Genomic DNA, 16701 nt, shown 5'->3' with positions numbered 1-16701 from the left:
ATATAAGATCATTGTGCATCAGAATTTCCATGTTCATCCCTTTTTCTCTCTTTTTATAATTGTGGAAAAAATCATGCTTTACACAGCTCCATTTCCTATTTCTAAAATGGGCTACATTTAAAATAAAATTTAAAAAAATACATAAAATGTCTTACACTTAAAAGACATTCTGGGGACGATTGATGAGTTTTGAGTAAGGTCCATAAATTCACTAATAATGTCATGTTAGTGTTTCCCTCCTGATTTTTATAATTGCACTATGGATAGGTAAGAAAACGGATAGGTAGAAAATTTCTAACTAATGCTTATTGAAAGCGTGTTAAAAATTATTTTAATCAAACTAAGATGAAATTGTGAAGATTCCATTATCATAGTTAATAAATCCATAAAAAATGTAAAAAGAATAGTGGTAAGCCTTTACTTGTTGTAACTCATATTTGCAAAAAAAAATCTCTAAAACTATTAAAATGTATTTTGATGATAGAATAGTAGACTAAAATTTGAGACAAATGCTCTAGAGAACAAAAAGCTGGATAGAGGGATGCGTGGGTGGCCAGTTGCTTAACCATCCAGTTCTTGATTTCAGCTCAGGTCATGATCTCACAATTTGCAGGATCGAGCCCTGAGTCAAGCTCTATGCTGATGGCACAGTGCTTACCTGTAATTCTCTCTCTCCCTCTCTGTCTGCCTCCCCTGCTCACACTCTCTCTTTCCCAAAATAAAGTAAATAAACTTAAAAAAAGAATCTGGATAGGGGCACCTGGGTGGTTCAGTCAGTTAAGCCTCTAGCTTTGACTCAGGTCATGATCTCATGGCTTGTGAGTTCAAGCCCTGCATCGGGCTCTGAGCTATCAGCAGAGCCTGCTTCAGATTCTGTGTCTCCCTCTCTCTCTGCCTTTCCCCCACTCTCTCTCTCTCTCTCTCAAAAATAAATAAACATTATTTTTTAAAAAAGCTGGATAGAAGAAATATGTGTGGGAAATCTGTAACTCAGCTCTAACTTGTAAATTTGTTTGCTGGTTGTATTGAGGGTTTGTGGTAAGCAGTGACTGTTTCTACATTAAACACTGGTTTGCTCTAACCATGGCTACAGTTTTTCCCCCTGTATCACCGAATTGCCTCATGAAGAAAGGTGTCATCTTTTGAGTAGTGAGGGCTACATTTCCATTGTCAGCAGCCAACTGATTATATTCTGCCAGTTGACTGGGAATAGTCCAGCCGTCAGAGTGTGCCAATGTGCTGGGAGAGGTCCAGCAACTCTTTGGAAGTGGACTGGCCTTACCTGGAAGAGCTCTGATGGTCAGGATGCACAATTCCCTGAGCTGAGCTCAACAGCCTGTAGACATGGGTCATAAGAGTCCTCTGCTGGCTATGGCTCAGGTGACTTGAGGGCAGTTTGCTGGGGAGAGTTCAGCAAACCACTGAGAGAAATCTACTAGAAACAGTCTGACAATAAATTAAGGGAAAATTCAATGGCAACATTCCAAAAGCTATAAAAGCAACCCGCAAAAAATTAGAGGCTTGCATGGATCCATAAGGAGAATTCTTGGCAGTCTGGTGAGAACACTAATTTTCTTTTTTCATTTTCTTTTCTTTTTCTTTGGTTCTTGTGGTTTTTGTTGTTGTTGTTGTTTTGGTTTGCTTTTTTGCTATTTGTTCCAGAACAGCATACGAATGGTACGAAAACACTGTCAACTTTTAAAATACGTACTGTATAAAATATATTTATGTTGCTTTGAAATCATGCACACTGAAAATATTATCTTTTAGAATTCTAACAGTATGTATAGTTCAAAGTTAACTAGGATAGAAATAAGTTTGGTTTACCTTCTGTATATTTTCCTATTATTAGGATAATTGAAGTGGAGGGACTGAAAGACAATTTAATACATGAAATTTCTTTTATGAATAAAAATCAAATCAGCTCTTCAGAACTAAAAGAAAAACAACAACAACACCAATTTGGTCTGGAAATTGATTTAATTTTGTTCCTCTCTGGGCAAAAACACTATTGATTTTCAATTTAGTATCGGTATTGAAGAAAATTCATCCTCAACTCTTTATCATTGCCCTAAAAAGTCTGTTTACTCATTATTCATTTACTTATTTATATCAACCAGGGTTAAGTGAATAAAATTTGAGAGTTTATACCTACTAATAGGTATAAATATCATTTATAAAATTATATCTCTCTGATGCCAACTGGAGATAAAAGGGGAAAAATACCAAAAAAAAAAAAACCGCTATGATATTTATGTTGCAAATTTTTGCTTTTTTAATTGTGATTTTTATTTGGGATGTACTAACAAGTTTGAATGATGCTGATGTATAGGTTAATCAAACAAGTACTGACCCACACTACCAGTTGTCAGACTAGTATTTTCGTATTATTAGAAAGTTACAAAAGAGGGACAAGGTACACTCTTTACTTTGCAGGAGCTCATCATCTCAAATGTATTCCAATTACTATCTATTTCATTTCTAATCAAGTTAAATTAAGAAGTAAACCATACTGTACCTTAAACCCAAAACAACTATGATTATTATGTATTCTTCCCTAAGTAGCGAGCACTAGGTAATTACAATTCAAATGGTCAAAGTTGAAAGATCTTTTTTCTTTTATAATAATATTTGGAGGAATTAAGAAATGTTTAAAGTAGAAAAAGGAAATATGAAAGTTGGAATACAAATATTAAAAAAAGAATAAAAGCCTCCCTCTAGACGATGTTATTTTGGAGTTTGTATTTTGTTACATTAATGTGTTATTTATTTTAGATAATGCATAGTGAAAAAAAGCTTAAGTTTTGTAACTAAGAAGACCAAGAAAAGGCATAAGTTCTCTTGCATTATTGGAATGAGGCTATTTTAAAACCAGCCAGGTGAACTTTCTGATCTTTGGTACGCAGGACAAGGCAGATGGAAACCTGCTATTTTCCCTGGAGTGTTTTGGTAGAACACCCTTACATTTTGGGATGAGGACATGATACAAGATAATTTGGCTGCTTTCAGGAAAACCTGTTTACTAGTGGAAAATTATGTTACGAGATAATAATAGGGTAAAATTTACAATGCTTGCAAAACATGTATTGATATTTAATCAGGCTGATGTTTAAACAGCTGATCCTATGAAATTTTACACAGACACTGGATTCTCCAGGTATTATTCTAGACATAGTCAAAGGCTCTGCCATATTACTTTTCAAGTAACAGTATCAAAATAGTGTGAGGTTTCTTCAATGCTTAACTTTAACATGTTAGCACTTCTGCTCTGTTGAAATAACCACAGTGAATCTGGGCTTTTATGGCATTACGAATAAAACATTTCCAGGCATTTCTTTGTTCCTTCGTCATCGTGGAGGATGAACATAAACAGGCCGTCATAAGTATATGATTTACAAACAAAATAGTGCATGATCTTCACACAGTGGAAAGTATTTTAACTTAAATATAATGTTACTTTATAACTAAGTTTATGCAAAATAAGTGATTAATAATATTCTCTTAGGGGATCTTTGCTGCTTACCATATCTACAGTTCTGCATGAAGGATAAGACATATCTATAGTTCTGCATGAAGAAATTAAATTAAAAATATGTAATTAACATTTGTTTAGCATCTTACATCTTATAAAATATATTCACATACATTTTCCAACTAAATCTACATATCTACAGTTCTGCATGAAGAAATTAAATTAAAAATGTGTAATTAACATTTGTTTAGCATCTTACATCTTATAAAATATATTCACATACATTTTCCAACTAAATCCTTATGCCAAACTGTGAAGCACCTAAGGAATATAATTTATCACCACTATAATAAAAAGAAGCAGAAATTCATAATCAGTGACTTTTATAAGGTCCTATCATACAGTTAGTAATCTGCTGAGAATAGAAATCAGCTCAACTCCTCTGATTTTAATGCTTATGTGCTTTCCAACACAAAATTTTGCCAACCTCAAAATTAGAGATTCATAGACATTAACGTCTAGATTGAAGTTGATGGATCATTCAGGAAACAAGAAGTTTGGTATATAATCACTAACTTGTTAAAGTAAGGTCTAGATAAACATGGGCCTGTGTATTCTAAACTTGATCGAGTAAAAATAAGTTTGAATACAGGTAGTTTCAGGCATGGTACAATTTTTATTTAAAGCAAGTTGGCTTTTTGTTTCTCTCATGCTCGTGCCTCCTTATCACAATATGGTTGCTGCAGCTCAAGACACTGTCTTTTTGCACATCCATGTTCCAAGCACAAAGAAAGAAGTAATGGCAAAAACAGAACTTTTCTTGGAAAATAAACCATTTTTCTCAGCACATTTCTACTTATACCTCAATGAGCAGAATTGAAACACACTATCAGTCTTAGCAGTAGCACTTTCTCAGAAAGTGAATATCTGGCCTTTGCCAGTCTCTGCAGTGGGAGATGAACAAGGGGAAAAGCTTGGGACGCCTGAGGGCCACTGAGTTATAGGGTCTGTCACACAACAGAATGGCAGAAAACCAACAAACAGTAGAAACTATCCCTGCTCTCAAGAAGTCCACATTCTAGTACCAGAAATAAAAATATGTACATGAAAGGCCATAACACATTGGAGGAAGTGAAGTGTGCGTTACTTATAGAAATGAATATTAAAGAGGTCTAGGTACTCAGATAAGGGAATAGTTATAATTCTCCTGCTCATACCTTTTCTCCTTACATTTTGACCAACTATTCTCAGGAGTTGCATCATAATAATGAACTGAGCAAAAGTAGCAAATAACAACAAACTGAGGAAAAGAAAAAGAATGTTCTGGCTTACAGAACAGAAATAGAACCATAAGTGGATCCTGGAACTTAAACCAATTTCATCAGGGTTCTGTCCTTCTCTATCTCTCAGCTCTGCTTTTTCTGAGCGGGCTTTGTTCCCAGGAATGTTTCTCTGATGTGATTGCAAAAATAATTGGCAGGTCTAGGTTTATTTGTCCTTTAAGCCTAGCAATCTCAGAGAAAATAAAAGTATACTCCTTTCCTGTAGCCGTCAAGAGTCAAAGCCCTGGGGATACTCGGATTGCCCTGGTCTGGTCACATGCCCATTGACCCTGACCTGATCACCCATCACTATGACCAGGGGTATGGTGAATCTGATTGGCAAACGTCGATCAGATGATAACTTGTGTGTTAGGAGTGTGTGTGTGTGTGTGTTATGTGTTTTGTGTGTGTGTGTGTGTGTGTGTGTGTGTGTGTGGCAGATGGAGGTGAGGTGCAGGGTAATAAAGACTACTGATTAACCACCTCCAGTCAAAAGGAGCCTTCCCTAAATGGAAAAAAAGATTATAAACAGACTGAAAATGACAAATACCCTACACAATAGGTACTCCACATTCTAAGGATGGGAGCAGTGAGTTTTCACACACCTCAGTCCCACAGAACCTGAGCGGAATGATGCTTACACAGAACTGCTTGGTTAGCAGGCTAGTCCCTGCACTGTTTGTCCCAGCATGGCTCAGGGTTGCTCAGGTGAGCGGCACGTTGTCATTCCTGGCACTTAACCTGTTGCAGGAAAACAGGAATCTGCATTTTGCCATCTATCGAAAATATATCCCTCAAACACGAGGACACACGAGGCCGTTTGTGTGCCAAAGGAATTCGTGATATTAAATTTATCGAATGCAATTAATCACATAATTCTACTCACTCGCTGTACCCGAGAAGCATACTAGATTCCATGTATTCATGCTAGATATTTTATTTTCATTTGATCACATTTTATAGAATGTGTTATCTATCCTGAACACACACACAGACACTTACTCTACAACTTTCCTTGACCCTAATTTTCCTTTTCCTCAGATGAGTGGGCTATTCCTGCTGCCACCATTTATCATAACTGTTTTTCTTCTTAGACTTCTATAATGTGGCTTCGATTCTTAATGCTCTTTTGAAACTTCACTCTGGAGTTCACCTAATTCAGTGGCCCCATCTCAGTCCAAATTTTCCTCGACCTTTACATGGCATTTTTTTCCTGTTAATCAACTTCTCCTTCTTTCCTCTGTTGGCTTCCATTATGGCCCTCCAGAATTTGCCTCTAAATTACCCATCCAACATGGTGACCTGCTTCTCACTATCCCAGAAATAAACTCCCTTCACGAAACTCTTGCTGAATCTTCTGTTTTGGAATGTCTTCTCCAATCTAAATGCTACCTTTTCCTTCAGGTTGCACATCACAGTTTGCCAAACATTCTAGTCTGCAGAACTTTTTCCCTTCATATGACTTCATTTTTATGAGTACCAATCGTTCTGATAATTATTACATGAGAATCATCTTATTGTTAATATTGTCAATAATCTGAGAATGAGAACATTTTCCTTTATTTGTTTTCTGAGTTAGTCCTAAGTCATTCTTGAGCACATCATAAGTACATTACAGCCATGTTTTGAATTAGCTTTGTCCTTTAATGTTTAATATTTCTGTGAAGCCACAGAAATTTTGTTGGAGTAGCAGAACATGTTTAAATTTAAGAGTAATAAAATGAAAAAAAAATAGTGAACTATGTAAATTTAACTCTCATGTCCCTAAATGCAAAATTTCTGGGAAAGAAAGGTGTGTAATGGCATATCTCAAGGGATGAATATATTCCAGAAACATCAAAGAATAACACTTTAATCTTCAGAGCAATTAATATCCATCTCAAAAATTAAAGCCTCCAAAATTAATATTGGCAGCACATATTACAGTCACTTAATATTTTAACATTTCTACATTTTAATAAGATTTTAGTAATATGAAAATAAAGCCATTATAAAAGGCAGTTTACATTCTCACTAATTCTACGTGATTTAGAACTTCATATATAGCAAAAAAGCTAAAGGATAGAACGGATTAAGGGATAGAAAGTGTTTTAATTAAGAGCAAATATCCAAGCAAGAAAGGATGCAACTCAAATTTGAATTTCAGTGTCTCTAAATACATTAATAGAAGTAAAAATATTTCTGCCAGTTAAACATGCCTGATTAAATTTGTCTCAAAACACAGCATTTCTTGAAACAATCTACTTTTGCAAATGTAAAGATCCCAGGCCTCTCCTTGTCTAGTGTTTCAACGACTGAAAAAGTCTGGTTCATACTCTATGCCTTCGTTGTGATAAAACACAACGTTCGTTGTTTCAAACCTCAACTCTTAAATTTCCTTCAACTTCCTTTGCTGTTGTGTGCATTTTAAATGTGTGACAAGCAGCATTTTCTCAGCCTAAATTCCTGTGACTTTTGAACGCAGGTTCCTCTCACTGGCTACTGAAACAATCCCAAGAGTTGAGTTGTTTCTTGTTTCACTAAAATGCATTCTTTGCGTGTTTCTCTTACACATGAAGCTCATGAAAACCTTCGCTGGAAATATTTAAAAAGTAAAATACATTTATTATCTTACACAGCAGTCCCAGATCTTACAAAAGAATCTCAATTTTCTATGTTCACTAATGTAGGACCAAGCTTTTTTTTTTTTTTTAAAGCCATCTAAGGATACTGAAAGGAAACCCTAGTTTTAAAAGATCTCCCAGTTTTTCATAATGTTGTCTCTTAACCGGGAATCGTGGAGACAGGACCTTCACCAAAAGTTTACCTCCTTTTCTCCATTGTCCATTTATAAGAAGTCTATTTTTCAGTTTTATTGTCTAATTCATGTTTAGAGGGCAGTTATAAAAATAGACTGGCTTTATAACTGAAAGAAATAAAATATTCAGCTCTGATAATTAAATTAATTCAGTGTGCTCCTATCTCTCAATAGAAACTTGTGTGTATTTCTGAACCATTCAAATTCCTACCACACTTCCTGTGTTTTTTTGTTGATGCTTCACTCCTTTGCTGGTGCGCCCATTATTTGTGTGAGATCATTCCTTGGAATGCATCTCACTCCTCTTTTTATACCCTTAGCACAGTGCCCATAACTTTCACATAGGACTTGTTTGATAAATGAATGAAGGAACAAATGATCCGTCATTGAATTGTATGAAATTACCAAGTGGTTTCATTCATTCCAGAAATGATCCAGTTGTATGGTCTTGAATTCTGTTGTGTTAATAACACCAAAAATTCCTAAGAAAATTTGAGAGACACAAGAGTGTCTCTGAAGATCAGCAATATTTTTGACCAGGACGTCATTTTAGGAAATAGCAAAAAGTGTTTGCAACTATATTTTGTGTATAAGAAAGTGTTTTGCTATCCTCATTCTTCAACATTCATTTATAATTCATTTATTACTTACCTGACACAAATGTTTCTTTTCTTTTCTTTCTTAGCTAAAATGTTAGCATCTATATAGCTTCCAGCTATAGTAGTATCTGATTTTAATAGTATGCAGTTTAACAGATTTTACTGTTTGATAAAATCGCTTTTAAATTAATATATTTTGTCTGTCTTGGCTTATAAAGTATCTCATTATTTAAAAGAGATTCATAGAATATTCTTTAAAGGAGATATTTTCAACTGAAATGAAACAAATAATATATATTTGCTATAGGAAGTATACCTCATTCCACTTCCTTCGAAATTATGCAATTTTCACTACTCACTTTCTTGGTAACAGTCTTAGCAAGGATTTAAACCGAATAGTGAACAATAAATCTAGTTGTCAGTAACTTCATAGATAATTGTTTTTGAAATTTCTTTTTAAAAATTACTTAGGATAAAAAAAGTTGCAGAAATTGAAGAGTTGTGTCCTTATAGTAGATCGGAAAGCAGAAAGAATATAGCAATAAAGCAAGCTATGGGAAACTAGAAAACGTCAAATCTTAAGGAATAATTATTAGCATTGTGCTTGACACCAAATTTTACTTATTGAAGGCTTAACATATGCTAGGTACTCTCATAAATGTTTCACATGAACTAACTCATTTAATCTTCGTATAACATTAGAAGATAAGTGTTATTACCATTATCCTTCCCACTTTACAGATGAGGACACTGAGACTACAAAAGATCATATGGTAAAGTCAAGGGCTCAGGCCCAACACCCCTTTCCTTTTCTGTAAGGAATTATGCCATTTGGGGGCATAATAGGCCCAACAGCATTCATTAGGAGTCATAGGCCACCTTGTGACTGCCTGCTAATGCCATAGTCTTGTGACCCACCGGCTTACGTCTAGTCCAAGTCTCATGCTGGGTCTGTGGGTGCTCGCTATGGTTTGAAAATTTAATGAGTCAATTCTTTTATATCTTTAAGACTTAGGCAACATCATATGAAGTACCCCATTACTACAAAGGCTACTTTGGGCCTAGAAGAAACCAGACTTGATCTGGGGCATGTCTGTATAAGCTTCAAAAATTAGAACCTAGTATATTGCAAAGCTAGGCAGGCCACAGTTTACTTCCCTGAGCCCAGATTATACAATTAGACCCTACAGCTCCAGAGCAGATCACTAAGCCCAGACATTTGCAATGATGTGCAATGGTCTGGTTTAGACTAGAATTGGTCTGGTTTAGAATAGAACTCCTGTGTAGGCCTAGGATGGTGAGAAGGAGTGGGCAGTCTTTCTGAACAAGCCACAGTGATGACTTTTTAGATTCATAACTGGTCATGATACATATACGTGTATTCTATAGTTTCCTCGAACCAAATGGTTTCCAGAGCCATTCAGACAACTAAATACCACAATTAAATAATACAGGATATAAGGGGAATTTTGCATGTGCTCAGCCAAAGAGAATATTGATCTCACATTAATAACACAAAAAATCTGGATAATCTACAAAACTATAATTTTCCCTAAGTCCATCAGAGAGAGCTGAGTTCATGAAACAACCAAGCAAACTGAATTCCAGAGTGACAACTCCTCCAAGGAGGCACACATACACACACACACGAATTTCACCTGAATGGGAAAAGTGGAGGCCATACCATAGGTCCAGGAAGTAAGTTAAAATTTTAATGAATTGTTGAAGGCCAACTATAAACTAGAATATAGCTTGAAATATCTAGGAATCCCAGAAACAAGGAAAATTCATGCTTTATCATAAGTCCATGGGACTCCATTAAGTGTTCACAAGACTCAGGATGAAAGCAAAAGATGCTGTATGTCAGAGACAATCAGCAGCTGCTATGGAACAGGTACAAAGGCTTTCTTACTTCACTAGACCCACTGCTAGTAGGAAGGAAAAGCCATCCACCACTAGGATGGGGAACAGCAGACCCTCTGACCTGCAGCTTCTAACACCCAGGCAGAAATGCACTGCTTCTGGGGAAGAGGTAGAAGGAAACACATGTATCATAAAAAGTAGAAAAACAAAAACACCAAAACACTTTGCCCCCAAGAAAGGGATCGGCAGCCATATTAAGCCCAGGATGTTTTACTGAATAGCAGGTCGCCCACCTAAGACCAACAATAGACAGAGGCAGGTGTTGTAGGAATTCTAAGCAAGCCCCACCTTCACAATTTGGATAGACAGGGCCTGGTTAAGATGGGCTGGAGGTGGATACCAGACATACAGAAACACATCCGAGCATGGCTGCCTCGGTCTAGAGCACATTTTAGAAATGAAAGAATTGTTTAAAAATAATAGGGAAATTCTAAAGTTCAAGAATGAAACCAATGTTGCCACATATTGTTTCTAATCTTTCATAAACGCTGAAAAGTATTTTCAAAGCTAGATAAACACTAAAGAGGGTGTTTTCTGACCACTGGCTACAAAATTAAGTAACGTTTTCAATACGATGAGTTTTAGTTCAAAGGAAATGTGTTTACATACATTATGCGATCTGATCCTCAAAAATATCTTCACCGGATAGAGTGGTTTAGGAAAAAAAAGGAAAAAAACATTGGATAGTAACTCAGGGATTTCAGCTTTAGTCTATACTAACTAGAACTGTCTGATAAGTTCTCCTACATTGCTCTGAGCTATGATTTCTTTAGCTGCAAAATGAAAAGTTTTAAACAAAGTCAGTGGATCTCCAACTTTTGTATAGAGAACTACTTGGAATAATTATAAAATGCAGACCCCAAGGCCCTTCTACACCAGACATTGCTTAGCGTCTGGTGTAGACACTTACATTTCTCTAAGTGTAGACTTAGAGAAAGATGCCAAACTCAGTGATATCTGATTCCCTTTTGAGTCTAAAACAGGACACATATGATTGTCACTGTTGTACAGGTCAATAGGTGAGGGCTACAGATGAAGTAACTAGGTTGGGAGTCAAAGAGATAGTGAGTGAATAAATACAAACAATATCTTCATATCCTTAGTTCAATGTTTTTTCTCTTAAATTATTTTGCACACCATGACAAAGATTGCCTCGTCACTTACTGTTGTGTCTCCCTTTTTCCCTTAAATATTTAGATAAACTGGATTTCCCAGTCAGCCTTATGACCGAAGTTCAACCAATAGAATGTAGGCCGAAATAATGAACTCCAATTCATATTTGTCCTTAAAAGTCTCCCAGGCATCATCCGTCATATTCTTTCACAATTTAAAAATGACTAGAGATACCTATGAGCACCTAGAGGTAGGATCACCAGATGGAATGGGCCCGGGTCCCTGAGTGACTGCCTGGTGCACAGTCTTCACCACTTGGGCCCCCACAAGACTTTCAATGGATTGTTCTGTGAACAAGAAATAGATCTGTGTTGTGCGGAGCCACTGAGAAACTAGGTGGCTATTAGCAATCAGTCCACCAAAGACTTAACTCTCCCACATTATAACTCTGCAGAGGTATAAGATGACAACAACATACAACTTTGAGATGTTCACCTATATTACTTGTTTTCTTTAATGTTTATTTACTTTTGATAGTGTGAGTGCACTTGCAAGTGGGAGAAGGGCAGAAAGAGGAAGACAGAGGATCCAAAGCTGGCTCCATGCTGACAGCAGAGAGCTTGATGTGGGGCTTGAACTCACAGAATTGCAAGATCTGAGCCGAATCCTGATGCTTAACTGACTGAGCCACCCTGGCACCCCAACCTATACTTTTTGTTCTGTTTCTTTCATTCTGTCTTTCTTACTCAGGTACATCCGTTTTCTTTTCCCAGGGTGGAAGGTCTAAGGATTGGAGGGTGGCCTTGGGGTGAGGATTGGCGGGGGGGGTGGGGGAGGAAGCAGCTGGACAATAAAAGAAATTAGCTTATGAATCTGCCTTGTTTTACTGACAAAAGCCTAAGGCCAGAACAAGGAGAGTTTGTGACTGTAGGTAGATGGTTGTAGTCCAAAAGAGGAAGAAAAATGGCTTTCCCAAAGTTTGAAAGAAGGTCCCGCAAGCTGTGCCAGAAGTATTTTTCCTGTCCTGATCCTTCACCCTTGGAAGGAACTTTAGTTGAATAGGTATGGTAGGGTCCCCACCCTAAGCAAAGAAAAAAATAAACAACCCTCAAGGCAACCTGACTATATGCATACATGACAACATCCCTCAGGACCTTGTAACAAGAGACCACATAATCAGACTGCATGTTTGTGTGTTACCATATATGGGAGACAAAGAAGTAGAAAATGTATAAAAAACTACACTACTGAGCATTTGAGGCTCAGTTCTTTGGGTACAGACCCAACTGAGCCGTGCTGGCATGAATAAAGCTGCTTCCTGGAGAGAAAGGCCTCGGTGTCATGACTCATGAGGGAATCCTGTTACATAGGAACTGCCAAATCTGCATCTCGGCCCCCTAAGGCTTGCTTCCCCAGAATACTGGAAGCCTTACTGATCCACAAAGAGGAGGAATCAACAGAGAAATCAGCCTGCCCCAGGAACCCTTGAGAGTCATTGGTTTAGCTGTGTGTTTCCCTTTCACTTCTAAGCATATCACAGACTCTCTCCAGTTAGTGGATAAATACCACAGTTCCCTCTCTCCTCCTCAGGTGGAATACTTTTTTGTCAGCATTTCCATGTAAGATGAAACTCCAATCTTCCATGGGCTTAACAGCATGTACTCTACCATCTTCTTTTTCCTGTATTCTGTTTCTCCGTCATACCCACTAGTGTTTTCCGCACTTCCCAATAAACTCCTTGAATTTACATCTTTGTTTCAAGGTCTGATCCTGAAAGAATCCAGACTAAGACAGAAACAAAGAAACCTGTGGATCGGAAGGCAGGGGTAACCTGTATTTACTTCTAGACCAAAGATACAGGTGGTGGTGTTGAAAACCTACCTCTGTGTTTTGAAACCAAAATAGAACGTGAAGACAGAGTTTGGGATAAAAAAGGAACAATAGCTTTATTGCTTTGCAGGACAATGGAGGCTGCAGCAGGCTGAGGCAATCCTCACCACCCCAACCCCACCCAAGGGCTAGGGTGGGTTATAGGGAAATACAGGATCTAGCCGAATTTCTAAAGGAGTTGTGTATGCACTGACAGCCTTGTTCCTTGTGTCTTTAAGGTGGTATCAGGTTCCTGAAACAGAAGTCTAAAAAGGGAAGGGTAAGGTTTGCAGAAGAGAGGAAAAATGTTACTTAGTTTAAAATCGAGCCTAGGGAAAGCCTTAGTGCCGCCATTTTGATTTTTGTTCAACTTAACGTTCGAGCGGTTTCAGGGGTGCTGCAAGAACTGAACATTTCATTGGATCTGGGAGCAGAATGGCTTGCACCTTGTTTCTTGAAAGAAACCAATGATGATGATGGCAAGACCCTGGGGATGAAATGCTTCCATGGTGTGTCTAGGTAAGCAGGGCTGTCGGCAAATTCACAAAATACCCATGCCCAAAGTTTGACGTAAAAGTTGTCAAAGGATAGGGCACCTGGGTGACTCAGTTGGTTAAGTGTCAGACTCTTGATTTCGGTTCAGGTCATGATCTCACGGTTTGTGAGATCAAGGCCTGCACAGGGCTCCATGCTGACAGCACGGATCCTGCTTAAGATTCTCTCTCTCCCTCTCTTTGCCCCTCCTCCACTCTCTCTCTCTCAAAATAAATAAATAAATATTTTAAAAAATTATTTTAAGTTGCCAAGAGCTGAAAAACCTGAAGGAGTCCTATACACCTGATGACTCAGCCACATCCTAGATGCACAAATGGATGAGGCCTATAGTCTGTCTAAAACCTTGGCATAGTGTAAGATTAAGGACTGGGGCTTAATCTGGAGTGGGATCAGAATAGGAAGAACCAGAAAAAACTGATTAAGTCTTCTTAGCTCAGTGGCTGGAGGCTTAAAGATAAAGATGACATTTTATTGGAGATGTTAAAGAAAATTATATTTCTTGCACACTTGAGTTTGAAAATTAAGATTCACACCTCTTATAATACTGTGGTGTGTTGAATTATAATTTACTATCATTCACTCCTTCCTTTTCTATAAAACTTTTAATTCATTTTGTGGGAAAAGTCATTAATCCTGCCTCTGTGATTTTGGATTTGGCTTTAAGACATATTTTGAGCAATGGAATATGAAGAGACCTGCTAAATGTCATATTGGAGCAGAATATTTAAGAGGAAATTTGTGTTTCCATTTAGGAGCTATTTCATCAGCTTGGGTCCCAGAATGAGGAGACATGTAGAGCCCAAATGAGCTTTCCAGAAACATACATGTAATGTGAATGAAAACACATGTTTGATGTTCAAGCCACTGTCATGAAGGGGATGCTTATTAGCGCAGCAAAGCTGACCAACACAGTACAATAGAAAAATCAGATCAAGACAACCAAGAACAAGCTGAAATGCATGAATCACTGTGGAACCTCCTAAGGATGGGGCCCAAATTCCAGTTTGCTGTTCAGCATTGTCGATGTTCAGCATCCCAAATCTATCACGTTCTTCCTCTCTGAAATTCATGAAATAGTTCCACTAACAATGCAATGGAAAAGAGCCATATATAGGGGTGGATAGAAGGGATGCAAAGACTAACACTATTTTAAAGCTCTCGATGAGGAAGTTTTGATCTCATTATCATGAAAAGTTGGAAGGCATTCTCTTTTTAAATGATTGTAAAGTTTAAAATGCAAGTTGGGAATTCACATGAATGCCTAGAACTATGAGTCACTGAAAAATCCTGGAAATGCTGTTAAAAGAATTCCATGCCCCTTCCCCCATCTAGGCCTTTCTCAAAGCGTTCTGAGTCTGCAGTGTGAGGGTCCACGGAGGGAGGGAGGAGACGTTCAAGTTCTCATGCAGTATTTGTAAATCTCTAAGGACGTACAAGCTTTCCCCTATACGTCGAACGCTTATTTTAGAATGACTCTTTCCATATTCACTTTAAAAATCAAAATAGTTGTCAGATAACAGATTAAAAGAATAAGTAGCTTAGTCTGGTAAGAGGACTATGTATTCTTTTATGCCATAAGGGCATTGTTTAGTGTTGGGTTTCAGCATACCTCTGCTAAATGACACCATCATGGCCTAAAACAGAAAATTATCTTTGATTTTCTTCATGTGGATTGTTTGAGCTGTAGTTTTAAGTGAGCCAAGTTTTGTTTTTGGTTTATTGACAGCACCTGAAGTGTTTAGCATCATGTATTTTGTATAGCTTCTCTTGACTTCTGGGCAACACCCAATTTTAAAACATGCAACTTTAGCCAATCTCCTGCTACTCATCTTGTTCCAGAAAAATTTTGATAACAGAAATACTAATGACTTGATCAAATGTATTTTTAGGCAAATCATTGGGTTCTTCTTAACATTTTCAGGCTTTTACCTCCGATTCCACCCATCTTATATATTCTACTGTCCCTGTAACACAAAAAGTAAACTATCCATTGTCCTCACTGGGGCCAACCCCTCGATATTTCTGTTCCCCTTGAAATATCTCTGGAAAGGCCAGGGAAGAACTCGACAGATAACTGTGGCATAGAGAGGGGAAATTATCTGTGTATTGTCTCATAAAAAGTAGAGAAATGAGGACGTAGAACTTGTGTCTTCTGTTCCAGGGCTACTTACATTCTACCATATTGCCTTAACTCTGCAGTGAATGAAATAAGAGGGAATTTGTTCTCCGCGGGGGAAAACACCTCAGCTGAAAAGGACAAGACACTAACGGAAGTATAAAATCTTCAAAGCTTCTCTTCACAATATGACAGAACATGATCGGTTTGTGATGGTCAAGGTGTTCCGTAAAGGTAGGCTGTTGGTTGACCCACACCATTTGTTTCACTCTCTTTTAATTGTAAATGTTTCTGACACTATGAGAGGACTTGAAGAAAAAGAACTCTGTCTGTCTTTTTAAACTCCTGCTGTTGTGAGCCTTGAAGTCAAACCAGGCAAGTTCGACTTTAAGGCAAATCCACTATCAAGAAGAATGGATGAGGGGGCAATCCAATGGCTGGCTCATCTTCACTCCTGCAAATTGCATTGCTGACAGACAACTGGCATGCAGTGACGCCTCCTTGTTAGGTCCGTGGACTTGGAAACAGAAGTTGCATCATGATTACACAGGAAAAGTCCCTGACCAATAGCAAAGCTGCCACAAACGCACCTAAGTAGTGACAGCTAGTAGCAGTATGGGAAACACTCTTACTAACCTCGGAGCTTCTAGATATTACGCCCATGGGCACCATTTGCAAACCTCCAGTTGCCAACAGAAGTGAGACTACACAAGCTGACTAATTGGCAGACATGCCAATTAAGGTTTTATTGTAAATTTACTTTGGTAGGTTTCGTTTTATTTTAGGTACAGTTTTTCTCTGGACCCTACATTCATGTCTGTCATCAGACCAAAATCTATTTTGTGTAAGATTAGTACTTGACTGCATCCGGTCATGAATCGTAAACGTGTTAAGTGCTTCAAGCATTTGTGCCCAACAGTTTCAGATATGGGGGC

At 37.7% G+C, this 16701-nt stretch overlaps 1 long non-coding RNA gene across 1 annotated transcript in view; it reads left to right on the top strand.

Annotated features, from left to right (window-relative positions):
* The first annotated feature begins 1335 nt into the window (after positions 1-1335).
* LOC109502713 overlaps positions 1336-16701 on the top strand; it is a 19055-nt gene continuing 3689 nt past the window's right edge. The window contains exons 1-4 of the long non-coding RNA XR_002161514.2: positions 1336-1557; positions 11764-11976; positions 13488-13614; positions 15850-16000. This is a non-coding gene — a long non-coding RNA (uncharacterized LOC109502713). The remainder of the gene's footprint in view (positions 1558-11763; positions 11977-13487; positions 13615-15849; positions 16001-16701) is intronic.

Source organism: Felis catus, chromosome C1 (genome assembly GCF_018350175.1).
Source record: "Felis catus isolate Fca126 chromosome C1, F.catus_Fca126_mat1.0, whole genome shotgun sequence".
In the NCBI taxonomy this organism is placed as follows: domain Eukaryota; kingdom Metazoa; phylum Chordata; class Mammalia; order Carnivora; family Felidae; genus Felis; species Felis catus.
Note: the sequence above shows the minus strand (reverse complement) of the source record. Positions and strands in the feature narration are given on the sequence as shown.